Raw genomic sequence first — 16,663 nt, 5'->3', positions numbered from 1 at the left:
GTATTCAGTCATTAACTCTAACCCAAACCCTAACTTAGTATTCAGTCATTAACCCTAACCCTAACTTAGTATTCAGTCATTAACCCTAACCCTAACTTAGTGTTCAGTCATTAACCCTAACTTAGTATTCAGTCATTAACCCTAACCCTAACTTAGTATTCAGTCATTAACCCTAACCCTAACTTAGTGTTCAGTCATTAACTCTAACCCTAACTTAGTGTTCAGTCATTAACCCTAACTTAGTATTCAGTCATTAACTCTAACCCTAACTTAGTGTTCAGTCATTAACTCTAACCCAAACCCTAACTTAGTATTCAGTCATTAACTCTAACCCTAACTTAGTGTTCAGTCATTAACTCTAACACTAACCCTAACTTAGTGTTCAGTCATTAACCCTAACTTAGTATTCAGTCATTAACTCTAACCCTAACTTAGTATTCAGTCATTAACTCTAACCCTAACTTAGTGTTCAGTCATTAACCCTAACCCTAACTTAGTGTTCAGTCATTAACTCTAACCCTAACTTAGTGTTCAGTCATTAACTCTAACCCTAACTTAGTGTTCAGTCATTAACTCTAACCCTAACTTAGTGTTCAGTCATTAACTCTAACACTAACCCTAACTTAGTGTTCAGTCATTAACCCTAACTTAGTATTCAGTCATTAACTCTAACCCTAACTTAGTATTCAGTCATTAACTCTAACCCTAACTTAGTATTCAGTCATTAACCCTAACCCTAACTTAGTGTTCAGTCATTAACCCTAAACCTAACTTAGTGTTCAGTCATTAACCCTAACTTAGTATTCAGTCATTAACCCTAACCCTAACTTAGTGTTCAGTCATTAACCCTAACTTAGTGTTCAGTCATTAACTCTAACCCTAACTTAGTGTTCAGTCATTAACTCTAACCCAAACCCTAACTTAGTATTCAGTCATTAACTCTAACCTTAACTTAGTGTCCAGTCATTAACTCTAACCCTAACTTAGTGTTCAGTCATTAACCCTAACTTAGTGTTCAGTCATTAACTCTAACCCTAACTTAGTGTTCAGTCATTAACCCTAAACCTAACTTAGTATTCAGTCATTAACTCTAACTCTAACTTAGTGTTCAGTCATTAACTCTAACCCTAACTTAGTGTTCAGTCATTAACCCTAACCCTAACTTAGTATTCAGTCATTAACTCTAACCCTAACCTTAACCTTAACTTAGTTTTCAGTCATTAACTATAACCCTAACTTAGTGTTCAGTCATTAACCCTAACTTAGTGTTCAGTAATTAACCCTAAACCAAACCCTAACCTTAACTTAGTGTTCAGTCATTAACTCTAACACTAACTTAGTGTTCAGTCATGAACTCTAACCCTAACTTAGTATTCAGTCATTAACCCTAACCCTAACTTAGTATTCAGTCATTAACTCTAACCCTAACTTAGTGTTCAGTCATTAACCCTAACCCTAACTTAGTGTTCAGTCATTAACCCTAACCCCAACCCTAACTTAGTGTTCAGTCATTAACTCTAACTCTAACTTAGTGTTCAGTCATTAACCCTAACTTAGTGTTCAGTAATTAACCCTAACCCTAAACCAAACCCTAACCTTAACTTAGTGTTCAGTCATTAACTCTAACCCTAACTTAGTGTTCAGTCATGAACTCTAACCCTAACTTAGTATTCAGTCATTAATTCTAACCCTAACTTAGTATTCAGTCATTAACCCTAACCCTAACATAGTATTCAGTCATTAACTCTAACCCTAACTTAGTGTTCAGTCATTCACCCTAACTTAATATTCAGTCATTAACCCTAACCCTAACTTAGTATTCAGTCATTAACTCTAACCCTAACTTAGTGTTCAGTCATTAACCCTAACCCTAACTTAGTGTTCAGTCATTAACCCTAACCCCAACCCTAACTTAGTGTTCAGTCATTAACTCTAACTCTAATTTAGTGTTCAGTCATTAACCCTAGCCCTAACTTAGTGTTCAGTCATTAACTCTAACTCTAACTTAGTGTTCAGTCATTAACTCTAAACCTAACCTTAACTTAGTATTCAGTCATTAACTCTAACTCTAACTTAGTGTTCAGTCATTAACTCTAACCCTAACTTAGTGTTCAGTCATTAACTATAACCTTAACTCCAACTTAGTATTCAGTCATTAACCCTAACTTAGTGTTCAGTCATTAACTATAACCTTAACTCCAACTTAGTATTCAGTCATTAACTCTAACTTAGTATTCAGTCATTAACTCTAACTTAGTGTTCAGTCATTAACTCTAACCCTAACTTAGTGTTCAGTCATTAACCCTAACCCTAACTTAGTATTCAGTCATTAACTCTAACCCTAACCTTAACCTTAACTTAGTTTTCAGTCATTAACTATAACCCTAACTTAGTGTTCAGTCATTAACCCTAACTTAGTGTTCAGTAATTAACCCTAAACCAAACCCTAACCTTAACTTAGTGTTCAGTCATTAACTCTAACACTAACTTAGTGTTCAGTCATGAACTCTAACCCTAACTTAGTATTCAGTCATTAACCCTAACCCTAACTTAGTATTCAGTCATTAACTCTAACCCTAACTTAGTGTTCAGTCATTAACCCTAACCCTAACTTAGTGTTCAGTCATTAACCCTAACCCCAACCCTAACTTAGTGTTCAGTCATTAACTCTAACTCTAACTTAGTGTTCAGTCATTAACCCTAACTTAGTGTTCAGTAATTAACCCTAACCCTAAACCAAACCCTAACCTTAACTTAGTGTTCAGTCATTAACTCTAACCCTAACTTAGTGTTCAGTCATGAACTCTAACCCTAACTTAGTATTCAGTCATTAATTCTAACCCTAACTTAGTATTCAGTCATTAACCCTAACCCTAACATAGTATTCAGTCATTAACTCTAACCCTAACTTAGTGTTCAGTCATTCACCCTAACTTAATATTCAGTCATTAACCCTAACCCTAACTTAGTATTCAGTCATTAACTCTAACCCTAACTTAGTGTTCAGTCATTAACCCTAACCCTAACTTAGTGTTCAGTCATTAACCCTAACCCCAACCCTAACTTAGTGTTCAGTCATTAACTCTAACTCTAATTTAGTGTTCAGTCATTAACCCTAGCCCTAACTTAGTGTTCAGTCATTAACTCTAACTCTAACTTAGTGTTCAGTCATTAACTCTAAACCTAACCTTAACTTAGTATTCAGTCATTAACTCTAACTCTAACTTAGTGTTCAGTCATTAACTCTAACCCTAACTTAGTGTTCAGTCATTAACTATAACCTTAACTCCAACTTAGTATTCAGTCATTAACCCTAACTTAGTGTTCAGTCATTAACTATAACCTTAACTCCAACTTAGTATTCAGTCATTAACTCTAACTTAGTATTCAGTCATTAACCCTAACTTAGTGTTCAGTCATTAACTCTAACCTTAACTTAGTGTTCAGTCATTAACCCTAGCCCTAATTTAGTGTTCAGTCATTAACCCTAGCCCTAACTTAGTATTCAGTCATTAACTCTAACTCTAACTTAGTGTTCAGTCATTAACCCTAAACCTAACTTAGTGTTCAGTCATTAACTATAACCTTAACTCCAACTTAGTATTCAGTCATTAACCCTAACTTAGTGTTCAGTCATTAACTATAACCTTAACTCCAACTTAGTATTCAGTCATTAACTCTAACTTAGTATTCAGTCATTAACCCTAACTTAGTGTTCAGTCATTAACCCTAACCCTAACTTAGTGTTCAGTCATTAACCCTAACCTTAACCAGTTTCAATCCCTATGCCCTATGTTAACCTTTGGGCCCCAGGCTGAATATCCACCTCCAAAACAGAAGCAGTATGTAGAATAGATGGGAGGGAACAGCAGGTATAAGGGTAGAAATAGAACGGAGTGTATTTCTATGCACAGAATCACCCATCATGACGAGTTTAATCTGGAAACTAGAACAAAGACCAAAGCCTGTAGGACAATGACAGAGGGGTGACATCACATGAATGGCATTTAAAATGATGATATTTCTGCAGGAATTCGTTTGACATTATGAACATAATGAGGATTCAGGAGAGTCTAAGTCAACTGAGAGAGGTTATGTAAGGATATCACGCCACTGTAGCCGAGAGGTGGTTTGGTGAACAACGCTCGCATGACGAGAACCCTTGTCTGAGAACTGAATACGTGTGTTTTGTTTCCCAAGGTATTGTGAGGCTGTAACTCAGCAGGCTAATATGGTATTGTGGTACACAAGAGGAAACCTGAACACGTGCGCAAGCACGCACACACACACACACGCACGCACACACACACACACACACAGTAAGGTTTACTTATGAGGTCCTGTTAAAAACCACAGGGATGCTCATTGTTTGGATCATTGAACGAACTGGTTCAGGAAGTAGAATTTCCTGCCTGTTGGAATGTTAACAGCTACCAGCCTCCTGATAGGTCAGCTTGTTCCTTTAGCTAACCTGGACTGCATCTTAAATGGCACCCTATTCCCTATATACAGTATACTGTATATAGTTCACTGCTAAGGGCCCTGGTCAAAAATAGTGCACCCTGTTCACTATATATATAGTTCACTGCTAAGGGCCCTGGTCAAAAATAGTGCACTCAGGAGTCAGAAAGCCTGGTAGAAATTTGTTTCCTCAATCTATGTTCTGTATATCCCTATGGAGAAAGAGACATCTAATAGATTGAAGACATTTAGGTTTCCATTTTGGATATCAGACCACAAGTCAGAACCGAAGAGGTGGTGAGATATCTGGCACAGTATTTGTGACCACGGTCAGAAATAAAGATGAGATGACGTCACGGACAAGACCTGTTTTCGTCCCGATTCATGGCTGTACACCACGTATGGGGCTGTGTCACCTGTGTGTGAATGGGCGTAGATACTGATACCAACCAACCCTGGGCGGAATGCTCTGATTGGTTGTATGTGAATGGCCTGTGACTTGAATGGTTGATATGTCATGCTGCTTTGGTATGTAGATGAATTGATGAGTCTGGAGAGCAAAATAAATAACAATTAGTGGAGAGCTACAGGGGCTGACTCACTGAATGACTGATGTAATATAAAGGCTTGAGGGACTGAGAAGGTGTGTTTGTGTTAGTGTGTGTGTGTGTTTGTGTTAGTGTGTGTGTGTGTGTGTGTGTGTGTGTGTGTGTGTGTGTGTGTGTGTGTGTGTGTGCGTGCGTGTGTGTGTGTGTGTGCGTGTGTGTGTGTTAGTGTGTGTGTGTGTGTGTGTGCGTGCGTGCGTGTGTGTGTGTGCGTTTGTGTTAGTGTGTGTGTGTGTGTGTGTGTGTGTGTGTGTGTGTGTGTGCGTGCGTGCGTGTGTGTGTGTGCGTTTGTGTTAGTGTGTGTGTGTGTGTGTGTGTGTATGTGTGTGTGTGTGTGTGTGTGTGTGTGTGTGTGTGTGTGTGTGTGTGTGTGTGTGCGTGCGTGCATGCGTGCGGGCGTGTGTGTGTGTGCATGCGTGCTTGCTCGTTTGTGTGTGTCTGCGTCTGTCTGTGTATGAGGAAAGGCATGGCCCATTCAATCCCATTTGATCCGGAGCCAACAAAGGTATGTAATCTAATGTCATATGAGCCATCAATATGACTCTAATCTACTTTGCCTCCTGTCAGTATCATCTGTTAGTAACATCTGTCAGTATCATCTGTTAGTAACATCTGTCTGTGTCATCTGTTAGTAACATCTGTCAGTATCATCTGTTAGTAACATCTGTCTGTGTCATCTGTTAGTAACATCTGTCTGTATCATTTTATTTTTTATATTTTTTATTTCACCTTTATTTAACCAGGTAGGCTAGTTGAGAACAAGTTCTCATTTGCAACTGCGACCTGGCCAAGATAAAGCATAGCAGTGTGAGCATACAACAAAGAGTTACACATGGAGTAAACAATTAACAAGTCAATAACACAGTAGAAAACGAAGGGGGGGTCTATATACAATGTGTGCAAAAGGCATGAGGAGGTAGGCAAATAATTACAATTTTGCAGATTAACACTGGAGTGATAAAAGATCAGATGGTCATGTACAGGTAGAGATATTGGTGTGCAGAAGAGCAGAAAAGTAAATAAATAGAAACAGTACGGGGATGAGGTAGGTGAAAAGGGTGGGCTATTTACCAATAGACTATGTACAGCTGCAGCGATCGGTTAGCTGCTCAGATAGCTGATGTTTGAAGTTGGTGAGGGAGATAAAAGTCTCCAACTTCAGCGATTTTTGCAATTCGTTCCAGTCACAGGCAGCAGAGTACTGGAACGAAAGGCGGCCAAATGAGGTGTTGGCTTTAGGGATGATCAGTGAGATACACCTGCTGGAGCGCGTGCTACGGATGGGTGTTGCCATCGTGACCAGTGAGCTGAGATAAGGCGGAGCTTTACCTAGCATAGACTTGTAGATGACCTGGAGCCAGTGGGTCTGGCGACGAATATGTAGCGAGGGCCAGCCGACTAGAGCATACAAGTCGCAGTGGTGGGTAGTATAAGGTGCTTTAGTGACAAAACGGATGGCACTGTGATAGACTGCATCCAGTTTGCTGAGTAGAGTGTTGGAAGCCATTTTGTAGATGACATCGCCGAAGTCGAGGATCGGTAGGATAGTCAGTTTTACTAGGGTAAGCTTGGCGGCTTGAGTGAAGGAGGCTTTGTTGCGGAATAGAAAGCCGACTCTTGATTTGATTTTCGATTGGAGATGTTTGATATGAGTCTGGAAGGAGAGTTTGCAGTCTAGCCAGACACCTAGGTACTTATAGACGTCCACATATTCTAGGTCGGAACCATCCAGGGTGGTGATGCTAGTCGGGCATGCAGGTGCAGGCAGCGACCGGTTGAAAAGCATGTATTTTGGTTTTACTAGCGTTTAAGAGCAGTTGGAGGCCACGGAAGGAGTGTTGTATGGCATTGAAGCTTGTTTGGAGGTTAGATAGCACAGTGTCCAAAGACGGGCCGAAAGTATATAGAATGGTGTCGTCTGCGTAGAGGTGGATCAGGGAATCGCCCGCAGCAAGAGCAACATCATTGATATACACAGAGAAAAGAGTCGGCCCGAGAATTGAACCCTGTGGCACCCCCATAGAGACTGCCAGAGGACCGGACAGCATGCCCTCCGATTTGACACACTGAACTCTGTCTGCAAAGTAATTGGTGAACCAGGCAAGGCAGTCATCCGAAAAACCGAGGCTACTGAGTCTGCCGATAAGAATATGGTGATTGACAGAGTCGAAAGCCTTGGCGAGGTCGATGAAGACGGCTGCACAGTACTGTCTTTTATCGATGGCGGTTATGATGTCGTTTAGTACCTTGAGTGTGGCTGAGGTGCACCCATGACCGGCTCGGAAACCAGATTGCACAGCGGAGAAGGTACGGTGGGATTCGAGATGGTCAGTGACCTGTTTGTTGACTTGGCTTTCGAAGACCTTAGATAGGCAGGGCAGGATGGATATAGGTCTGTAACAGTTTGGGTCCAGGGTGTCTCCCCCTTTGAAGAGGGGGATGACTGCGGCAGCTTTCCAATCCTTGGGGATCTCAGACGAGATGAAAGAGAGGTTGAACAGGCTGGTAATAGGGGTTGCGACAATGGTGGCAGATAGTTTCAGAAATAGAGGGTCCAGATTGTCAAGCCCAGCTGATTTGTACGGGTCCAGGTTTTGCAGCTCTTTCAGAACATCTGCTATCTGGATTTGGGTAAAGGAGAACCTGGAGAGGCTTGGGCGAGGAGCTGCGGGGGGGGCGGAGCTGTTGGCCGAGGTTGAAGTAGCCAGGCGGAAGGCATGGCCAGCCGTTGAGAAATGCTTATTGAAGTTTTCGATAATCATGGATTTATCAGTGGTGACCGTGTTACCTAGCCTCAGTGCAGTGGGCAGCTGGGAGGAGGTGCTCTTGTTCTCCATGGACTTCACAGTGTCCCAGAACTTTTTGGAGTTGGAGCTACAGGATGCAAACTTCTGCCTGAAGAAGCTGGCCTTAGCTTTCCTGACTGACTGCGTGTATTGGTTCCGGACTTCCCTGAACAGTTGCATATCACGGGGACTATTCGATGCTATTGCAGTCCGCCACAGGATGTTTTTGTGCTGGTCGAGGGCAGTCAGGTCTGGGGTGAACCAAGGGCTGTATCTGTTCTTAGTTCTGCATTTTTTGAACGGAGCATGCTTATCTAAAATGGTGAGGAAGTTACTTTTAAAGAATGACCAGGCATCCTCAACTGACGGGATGAGGTCAATGTCCTTCCAGGATACCCGGGCCAGGTCGATTAGAAAGGCCTGCTCACAGAAGTGTTTTAGGGAGCGTTTGACAGTGATGAGGGGTGGTCGTTTGACTGCGGCTCCGTAGCGGATACAGGCAATGAGGCAGTGATCGCTGAGATCCTGGTTGAAGACAGCGGAGGTGTATTTGGAGGGCCAGTTGGTCAGGATGACGTCTATGAGGGTGCCCTTGTTTACAGAGTTAGGGTTGTACCTGGTGGGTTCCTTGATGATTTGTGTGAGATTGAGGGCATCTAGCTTAGATTGTAGGACTGGCGGGGTGTTAAGCATATCCCAGTTTAGGTCACCTAACAGAACAAACTCTGAAGCTAGATGGGGGGCGATCAATTCACAAATGGTGTCCAGGGCACAGCTGGGAGCTGAGGGGGGTCGGTAGCAGGCGGCAACCGTGAGAGACTTATTTCTGGAGAGAGTAATTTTCAAAATTAGTAGTTCGAACTGTTTGGGTATGGACCTGGAAAGTATGACATTACTTTGCAGGCCATCTCTGCAGTAAACTGCAACTCCTCCCCCTTTGGCAGTTCTATCTTGACGGAAGATGTTATAGTTGGGTATGGAAATCTCTGAATTTTTGGTGGCCTTCCTGAGCCAGGATTCAGACACAGCAAGGACATCAGGGTCATCATCTGTTAGTAACATCTGTTAGTAACATCTGTCTGTATCATCTGTCTGTATCATCTGTCTGTAACATCTGTCAGTAACATTGGTTTGGGAGCCAGATAAGATGAGAGGAGCAGAATGGAGAGGAATTTGAAATGCTTGCACCCAAACATTCCACCGGTGTGTGTGTGTGTCCGTGTGTGTGTGTGTGTGTCTGTGTGTGTGTGTGTGTGTGTCTGTGTGTGTGTGTGTGTGTGTGTGTGTCCGTGTGTGTGTGTGTGTGTGTGTCCGTGTGTGTGTGTCTGTGTGTGTGTGTGTCCGTGTGTGTGTGTGTGTGTCTGTGTGTGTGTGTGTGTCCGTGTGTGTGTGTGTGTCTGAGTGCTGGACTCACTCAATCCCAGTCCCACGACCACTGACCAGCTTAGTGCTTTGTGATCGGTCAGGGGCGTTAAGGCTCTGGACTGACCCCCCCCAACACACACACACCCCTCGATCCCACACCACATCAAAGGTCAGTGACCCCCTCTTTCAGCCCCTGGGAGTTCCAGGGGTCTTTGGAGACCCCAGAGCTCTGAGACCAGCAAGCCCTTGGAGGAGGTGTGATTGCTCGGTGGGGTTTCCCTTCATTTAAAGTTGGCCAATTCTTTCCCCCTAATTTTGGGCTTTGAGTGAAACAGAAAGGGAAACTGTGCATAATGTCTGATGCCTTTGTGAGTGGATACTAGAGAAGGTTGGAGGAGGGGGAGTTGTTCGTGAGTGGATACTAGAGAAGGTTGGAGGAGGGGGAGTTGTTCGTGAGTGGATACTAGAGAAGGTTGGAGGAGGGGGAGTTGTTCGTGAGTGGATACTAACGTTCCTTTCATACCTTGTATCTATCTGAGTTTTCATAGAGCATGTCTCTGTCTGTTCCACTACTGCAGGCTTTGAGGAAGGTCATACTGCAGGCTTTGAGGAAGGTCATACTGCAGGCCTTACAGTGGCTGGGCGTTGGCGAAGAAGAATATGCCTTTATGGTCCAATACCACACAACACTTTTATATTTTATGATACATATGTAACACTACTGTGCTCAGTTCGTTAGCAACTGTTGATCTGCTGAAACCTTTCAACGACCGCGTAAATGTCATAAACCATGTCATTTTAAAACCCTAATAGATACAGCGGTCATAAACCCGTCAACGCTCTACTGTTCACCTTTTTGTATTCAGCAGCAAAACACCATACTATGCTGAATGGAAACCTGTCACCAGCTCTCAGTCTTGCTGCTTGGCACAGTGCAGGGTCATGCTCATTAGGCACCAAACGGAATAAAAAGCACTGAAACAACAAAGGGACAACCTGGACTTGTCCAATAAAGGAGAAAAAAAAAGTTTTCCGTTGTAAAAGGTTTTGCTACGGTATGCATTAAAGAATAAGGCCCAGCTCCCAGTCTCAGTCTTTGGTATATGGAGAGCAGCAGATACCATTGTGTTTGGATTCAGAACTAGGCAGAGTGTCTGCCAATGACTCTGCTATCAATTAAGGCCCCAAACTGGAACTGCCTTTGCAAAAAAAACGGTCAACCGAACCACATCATGAAACAATTTACAGTGAGTCTGTTACTGTATAGAACAGTGAGTCTGTTAATAAGGTACAGAACAGTGAGTCTGTTAATAAGGTACAGAACATTGAGTCTGTTAATAAGGTACAGAACAGTGAGTCTGTTAATAAGGTACAGAACATTGAGTCTGTTAATAAGGTACAGAACAGTGAGTCTGTTAATAAGGTACAGAACATTGAGTCTGTTAATAAGGTACAGAACAGTGAGTCTGTTAATAAGGTACAGAACAGTGAGTCTGTTACTGTATAGAATAGTGAGTCTGTTAATAAGGTACAGTACAGTGAGTCTGTTAATAAGGTACAGAACATTGAGTCTGTTAATAAGGTACAGAACAGTGAGTCTGTTAAGGTACAGAACAGTGAGTCTGTTAATAAGGTACAGAACAGTGAGTCTGTTAAGGTACAGAACAGTGAGTCTATTAAGTTACAGAACAGTGAGTCTATTAAGGTACAGAACATTGAGTCTGTTAATAAGGTACAGAATAGTGAGTCTATTAAGGTAGAGAACAGTGAGTCTGTTACTGTACAGAACAGTGAGTCTGTTAAGGGACAGAACAGTGAGTCTGTTAATAAGGTATAGAATAGTGAGTCTGTTAAGGTACAGAACAGTGAGTCTGTTAAGGTACAGAACAGTGAGTCTGTTAAGGTACAGAACAGTGAGTCTGTTAAGGTACAGAACAGTGAGTCTGTTAATAAGGTACAGAACAGTGAGTCTGTTAAGGTACAGAACAGTTAGTCTATTAAGGTACAGAACAGTGAGTCTGTTAAGGTACAGAAAAGTGAGTCTGTTAAGGTACAGAACATTGAGTCTGTTAAGGTACAGAACAGTGAGCCTGTTAAGGTACAGAACAGTGAGTATGTTAATAAGGTACAGAATAGTGAGTCTATTAAGGTAGAGAACAGTGAGTCTGTTAAGGTGTAGAACAGTGAGTCTGTTAATAAGGTACAGAACAGTGAGTCTGTTAAGGTGTAGAACAGTGAGTCTGTTAATAAGGTACAGAACAGTGAGTCTGTTAAGGTACAGAACAGGGAGTCTGTTAATAAGGTACAGAACAGTGAGTCTACTAAGGTGTAGAACAGTGAGTCTGTTAAGGTATAGAATAGTGAGTCTGTTAAGGTACAGAACAGTGAGTCTGTTAAGGTACAGATGGTCTGTTAATAAGGTACAGAACAGGGAGTCTGTTACAGACAGTGATTAGGCTCACTGTAAAGCCCCTTGTTCTAGAACTGAACCTTCACATGGAAAGTTCCCCTTTGTCTGTCATGAGTGATAAACAGTTGTTCCATGTGAGATTAGCCTACGTCACGACTCTCAACATATAGTAACCTATGAAAATGCTGAATTTATAACACTAAAAGCACCACTAAGAACTCCTACCATTTTGTATGTATCGAGTCTTCTGTATGTATGGAGATCATTCTGCATTGTTTTCAATGTCACCAGCTTACTAAACTCCTTTGTCATGGTGGATTCCTGCTTTAACTGTTCTTGCTCTGAGTAACACAGGAAAGAAGAGCCCCGTAGGAGGTCCAACCAGCCCAAAATCCTCTCAGCCAGGGAAATTGTCATGCTAATTTGGTGTGAAGAAACAAAGAGTTTATCCCTCCTTTAAAAGAGGATTGGGCTGGAAAGTGGAGAAGTAATTTCTCTCCATCCCTCTCTCCATCCCTCTCTCCATCCCTCTCTCCATCCCTCTCTCCATCCCTCTCGCCATCCCTCTCTCCATCCCTCTCTCCATCCCTCTCGCCATCCCTCTCTCCATCCATCACTCCATCCCTCTCTCCATCCTCTCTCCATCCCTCTCTCCATCCCTCTCTCCACCCTCTCTCCATCCCTCTCTCCACCCTCTCTCCATCCCTCTCTCCATCCCTCTCTCCATCCCTCTCACCATTCCTCTCTCCATCCCTCTCTCATCCCTCTCTCCATCCCTCTCGCCATTCCTCTCTCCATCCCTCTCTCCATCCCTCTCTCCATCCCTCTCACCATTCCTCTCTCCATCCCTCTCTCCATCCCTCTCGCCATCCCTCTCTCCATCCATCACTCCATCCCTCTCTCCATCCTCTCTCCATCCCTCTCTCCACCCTCTCTCCATCCCTCTCTCCATCCCTCTCTCCATCCCTCTCACCATTCCTCTCTCCATCCCTCTCTCCATCCCTCTCTCCATCCCTCTCGCCATTCCTCTCTCCATCCCTCTCTCCATCCCTCTCTCCATCCCTCTCTCCATCCCTCTCTCCATCCCTCTCTGCATCCCTCTCTCCATCCCTCTCGCCATCCCTCTCTCCATCCATCACTCCATCCCTCTCGCCATCCCTCTCTCCATCCATCACTCCATCCCGCTCTCCATCCCTCTCTCCATCCCTCTCGCCATCCCTCTCTCCATCCATCACTCCACATTATTCACAGCTGTTGGAATGTAGAGGTAATCCATTGACAAGGGATGTGTTCCAATGTCCACTCTATAGCACCTCTTAGAATGCAATCAGATGTAGGATCTTCATTTGATGTAAATAATCCTGCGGAAACATTTAGTCCATAATGTAGCTTGATCAGTGGTGAGGCTATAAGCTGGCCGGAAGTAGGCTACATGAAACGTGCAATACTCTTAATATAACCAATACTCTTAATATAACCAGTACTCTTATATAACCAGTACTCTTATATAACCAGTACTGTTAATATAACCAGCACTGTTAATATAACCAGTACTCTTATATAACCAGTACTGTTAATATAACCAGCACTGTTAATATAACCAGTACTCTTATATAACCAATACTCTTATATAACCAATACTGTTAATATAACCAGTACTCTTAATATAACCAATACTCTTAATATAGCCAGTACTCTTAATATAACCAGTACTCTTAATATAACCAGTACTCTTATATAACCAGTACTCTTATATAACCAGTACTCTTATATAACCAATACTGTTAATATAACCAGCACTGTTAATATAACCAACACTGTTAATATAACCAGTACTCTTATATAACCAGTACTCTTATATAACCAGTACTCTGTATGTTAGTGTGGGTTTTCAGTGAATTTATGTCAATTATGAAGCTCATCTGTATTTCCTGGAAAATTCTCAGCAACAATTGTGTGATCGAATTAAGATCCTACATCTGTTAAGTCAATGCTTCATTCTACGTGGTTTGCTAGTCTAGTAGAAGTAGTCATTTCTCCATCGCTCTCTTCTAGGCAAGTCAGTTAAGAACAGTCTTCATCAGTCTTGTTTACAATGACGGCCTACACCGGCCAAACCCTCCCCTAACCCTAACGACCCTGGGCAAATTATGCGCCGCCCTATGGGACTCCCGATCACGGCCGGTTGTGATACAGCCCAGAATTGAACCCTGGTCTGTAGTGACGCCTCTAGCATTGCGATGCAATGCCTTAGACCGCTGCGCCACCCAGGTCTATGTTCAGTTCTGAAGTCCACACCATAAAGTACCACTTAGAATGTATTTGCCCAGTACATGCAAAATTATACTTGGCTACGAGAGATCCCAGAGGAAATCGTCTGTCCTCGGGCAGTCCTAGGTGTAAAGGCAAACAGCCTCGAGAAACGGCTAAGAAAACGAGACTTTATTTTTTGACACGTACAGCAAACACACCAGTCACAATAAAACCCAGAGAAGACGAAATCACTGTGATGTCCACCATTAAACTAATATCCTGCTCCATCAGTCCTACTGCGATGTCCACCATTAAACTAATATCCTGCTCCATCAGTCCTACTGCGATGTCCACCATTAAACTAATATCCTGCTCCATCAGTCCCTCTGCGATGTTCACCATTAAACTAATATCCTGCTCCATCAGTCCCTCTGCGATGTTCACCATTAAACTAATATCCTGCTCCATCAGTCCCTCTGCGATGTCCACCATTAAGCTAATATCCTGCTTCATCAGTCCCTCTGCGATGTCCACCATTAAGCTAATATCCTGCTCCATCAGTCCCTCTGCGATGTCCACCATTAAGCTAATATCCTGCTCCATCAGTCCCTCTGCGATGTCCACCATGAAACTAATATCATGCTCCATCAGTCCTACTGCGATGTCCACAATTAAACTAATATCCTGCTCCATCAGTCCCTCTGCAATGTCCACCATTAAGCTAATATCCTGCTTCATCAGTCCCTCTGCGATGTCCACCATTAAGCTAATATCCTGCTTCATCAGTCCCTCTGCGATGTCCACCATTAAACCTTATCCTGCTCCATCAGTCCCTCTGCGATGTCCACCATTAAACTAATATCCTGCTCCATCAGTCCTACTGCGATGTCCACCATTAAACTAATATCCTGCTTCATCAGTCCTACTGCGATGTCCACCATTAAGCTAATATCCTGCTTCATCAGTCCCTCTGCGATGTCCACCATTAAACTAATATCCTGCTCCATCAGTCCTACTGCGATGTCCACCATTAAACTAATATCCTGCTCCATCAGTCCTACTGCGATGTCCACCATTAAGCTAATATCCTGCTCCATCAGTCCCTCTGCGATGTCCACCATTAAACTAATATCCTGCTCCATCAGTCCTACTGCGATGTCCACCATTAAGCTAATATCCTGCTTCATCAGTCCCTCTGCGATGTCCACCATTAAGCTAATATCCTGCTCCATCAGTCCCTCTGCGATGTCCACCATTAAACTAATATCCTGCTCCATCAGTCCTACTGCGATGTCCACCATGAAACTAATATCCTGCTCCATCAGTCCCTCTGCGATGTCCACCATTAAGCTAATATCCTGCTTCATCAGTCCCTCTGCGATGTCCACCATTAAGCTAATATCCTGCTTCATCAGTCCCTCTGCGATGTCCACCATTAAGCTAATATCCTGCTCCATCAGTCCCTCTGCGATGTCCACCATTAAACTAATATCCTGCTCCATCAGTCCTACTGCGATGTCCACCATTAAACCTTATCCTGCTCCATCAGTCCCTCTGTGATCTCTGTATGTCTCTCTGTCCGACTAAAACCCAGTGGTGTAAAGTACTTAAGTAAAAATACTTGAAAGTAGTACTTAAGTAAAAATACTTGAAAGTACTACTTAAGTAAAAATACTTGAAAGTACTATTTTTGGGGGTATCTGTACTCTTTATACTTTTGACAACTTTTACTTTCACTTCACTGAGTTCCTAAAGACATAAGTCAACTTTTTTCTCCTTACATTTTCCCTGACATCCCAAAATAATTGTTACATTTTGATTGCAAGGCAGGACAGCACATTTATCAAGAGAACATCCCTTAGTCATCCCTACTTCCTCTGATCTGGCGGACTCACTAAACACACATGTTTGGTTTGTAATGGATGTCTGAGTGTTGGAGGGTGCCCCTGGCTATCCGTAAATTAAAAAACAAGAAGGTTGCGCCATCTGGTTTGCTTAATATAAGGAATGTAAAATGATTTGTACTTGTACTTTGATACTTCAGCATATTTAAAACCAAAAACTTTTGGACTTTTACTGAAGTCATTTTTGTACTACGTGACTTTCATGTTGACTTGTGTCATTTTCTATTAAGTTATCTTTACTTTTACTCAAGTATGACATCTGCATACCTTTTCCACCACTGCTAAAACCTCTAACCCAGTTAGTATACAGATCAATCAGCAGGCTTCTGAACCTTCATTTCCTGCCGTGGATGTGATCAAGGAGGGTTTATATTAGCAGCTAGTTAGTGCCTCTGGCTATGGTGTGTGTGTGTGCGTGTGCGTGTGCTTGTGCGTGTGTGTGTGTGTGTGTGTGTGTGTGTGTGTGTGTGTGTGTGTGTGGTGTGTGTGTGTGTGTGTGTGTGTGTGTGCGTGCGTGTGTGTGCGTGCGTGTGTGCGTGCGTGCATGCGCGTGCGTGCGCGTGTGCGTGCATGCGTGTGTGCGTGTGTGTGTGTGTGTGTGTGTGTGTGCGTGCGTGTGTGTGTGTGTATAGTACAAGGTTAGGGAGTAACTGACTACATGTAATCTGAGACCCAAAAATCGAACTGAAACCGTATTCAGCAACGTTACCACCAAAAAATATTGTAAACAGATTACAGATTATTTTTGAAAAACTAGATGATTACTTCTTGGATTAATTCATATTAAGAAAGGATGTTTGGGGAAAAATACATTATGACACAATTTCTGACTTCTCAAAAAACATTCAGTTCAGCATTGAAAAAAGGCGCAAGTTTAAG

Source organism: Oncorhynchus kisutch, linkage group LG8 (genome assembly GCF_002021735.2).
Source record: "Oncorhynchus kisutch isolate 150728-3 linkage group LG8, Okis_V2, whole genome shotgun sequence".
In the NCBI taxonomy this organism is placed as follows: Eukaryota; Metazoa; Chordata; class Actinopteri; order Salmoniformes; family Salmonidae; genus Oncorhynchus; species Oncorhynchus kisutch.
This window is presented reverse-complemented; position numbering follows the sequence as displayed.